General features: G+C 45.2%; 1 protein-coding gene across 1 annotated transcript in view; it reads left to right on the forward strand.

Annotated features, from left to right (window-relative positions):
• The window catches only part of atrnl1a (attractin-like 1a), a gene marked incomplete at both ends in the record, with an annotated part of 286,198 nt that overhangs the window by 118,297 nt on the left and 165,401 nt on the right, over nt 1-2,500 (forward strand). The gene's annotated exons all lie outside the window — the stretch shown is intronic.

Genomic DNA, 2,500 nt, shown 5'->3' on the forward strand with positions numbered 1-2,500 from the left:
ATAATGCTGCTAAATTTGGTCTGACACAACACATTGTCAGTTGGTACTGCTCCCTAGTCAGCTCTTCTCCAGCGAGTCGCTTTATTTTGCCCGATAGAAAACTTTCGGCTGTTGAAAGTCTGGATCTACCAGCCACACTGGCCTCAATCTATAAATACAGTTCATATCCTGCATATTTAACGCGCTGCTGTGGGTAGAGTGATGTGTGTGTGTGTGAGTGCAGACAAGCTAACTGCCACTGCTCTGTTTTGGGGAGTAACGGATCACACGTCTCGTCGGCGTTACAGTAACGACACATTTTAGTACCTGTGTGGTTTGTTAGGAAACTCCTTCTGCAATCATCAGATGACGGATACTGTTGGGGGGAAAAATAGCGGATCAGTTGGTTATTGATTATTCAGAAACGTGACTGAAAGAAACAAGGCATTGTGGTCATGAAGAGTCGAACATCATTTACATAACTTGACAAATGTAAATTATTATTGTAGCATTCATTCATTCATTCCACCATGCCTTCAGAGCGCGGCGCCCAGGTGGGCTATCTCCTCCAAAGTCTGTGTGGAGTTTGCATGTTCTCCCCGTGCTCCCCTGGGGTTTCCTCCATATACAGTATATAACATCAATATGGACTCATATTTATTAAACTCATTGCATCGGAGCCAGAGTGTGCGGCTTCTATTTTTCCTATCAATATGGACCCCCCACTAAAAACGTGCAGAGGATAGTCATGTGACCACTAAAAACGTGCAGAGGATAGTCATGTGACCACTAAAAACGTGCAGAGGATAGTCATGTGACCAGCGGGCGGTTGGAAGAAGTTGGTCACCAGGCGCTTCACTGCAGCTGCCCCACACTCCTGGGCTGAACGGAGAGGACACAATCTCACAGCGCCTCCGATGGCATGTATGCGTGTACTGGCTGCTGTGCACGCGTGTGCATGTCTGCTGTGTCGTCGTCTGTGACAAAATAAAAGTGTGTGTGTGTGCGCGTTTGTGTGTGTGTGTGTGTGTGTGTGTGTGTGTGTGTGTTTCTCCCTCCATGCCTGTATGTGTGTGTAAGCTTGTGTATGCTTGTGTTGACTGCCTACTAAATCAATATTGTATTAACAGTAGGGGGAGCCATGGCTGGGCTAACAAACACAGCGCTGCGATTTGTTCATTATTTTCACTCTGAAAGTCTTTTTTAATGCCTTGTTATCTTAGCTTAAAGCCTTAAGCAAAAGCTTTTCTCTCCTTTTGTGGGCGGTCAATCCTTTCGACTCATCATAGATCAAAATTGTATTTTTGCTATTGTTGCCGTCCGCTTGCCAGTTAAAGGACGTCGGTTGCACTCACAGACGCCGTGACATTTAAATACCACACTGACCGAAACACCTTTGTTTTTTAACACTTTATGTGTCTGCTCGAACATCATCCTACCTAAAACACAGTTTGTTTCTGCTAGCTTGTTGTTCACTCTGTGGAGGAGAGGCAGAGGAGGAGGAGACGCAAGAGGTTGTTTTCCTCTGATTATCTGTCAGCACCTTGGTGTCACCTTGACCTGAGCGCACCAGGCCTTTATTACAGACCTGTCTCTCTGCCACTGGAGCCAATTAGAATAAGCACAATGTCAAGTCTGTTGGACGGGGATGATACAGGGTAGAGTGGACGTGGACACGCACACTACCATGTGCCTTCACACAGACACACACACACACACACACACACACACACACACACACACACAGCACCACGCAGGTACAGTACACACACAAACACACACACACACACACACACACACACACACACACACACAGCAACAGGCAGGTACAGAGGAGGTTCTTGTTGTCTGTCTCTGCCCTCAGTGAGTCCATGCAGAGGTGATTTAGTGTCTAATTACAGGCTGAGCTCCGTGTGGAGCATCAGGCTGCACCATGACACGCCTTCAAATCAAACCATTACACAGATTAGGCTCATTAACTGATCGGCCCGTATCACCATGGCTCTCATCTAAACTAAGAGCTTTCACAATAAGACACGTTTCGCCATAAAAAAAACAAAAATGATAATAATGATAATCTTTGGCACTCCAAACGCTCCCAGAGGGCGAGAAGACAGTCGACATTATGTTTCTATTTTGGTTGATTGGCTTTGAGATGAGCTGTATATGTATATTACTGTACATGACATTTCAAGAGCTACAGTGGTGAATGTGTTCTCCACTTTTTATACTTCTAATCTACATGATGTGTTGACATTTGGAAAGGCTTCTCTAAGGACAAAGTGTGACTGTCCAGCCGGCCGGATCTACTGTATAATTGTGACCTTTATGGTTACAGATGATGTATCTTTAGAGATGCCTGCAAGCGCAGTGGAGGAGGAAGCTATTCAGGAAAACACCAGCTAAAAAGGCTCAACGTCTTGTGGGTGAAGATCTGGAACAAACAAACAACCACCATGTTAACTAAGTTAGCAGTAACATTAGCCACCGGCTAACTGTCATTTTAACAAACTTTTCCTAG

The sequence above is a fragment of the Poromitra crassiceps genome (assembly GCF_964638095.1).
Source record: "Poromitra crassiceps genome assembly, chromosome: 22".
Taxonomy (NCBI): domain Eukaryota; kingdom Metazoa; phylum Chordata; class Actinopteri; order Beryciformes; family Melamphaidae; genus Poromitra; species Poromitra crassiceps.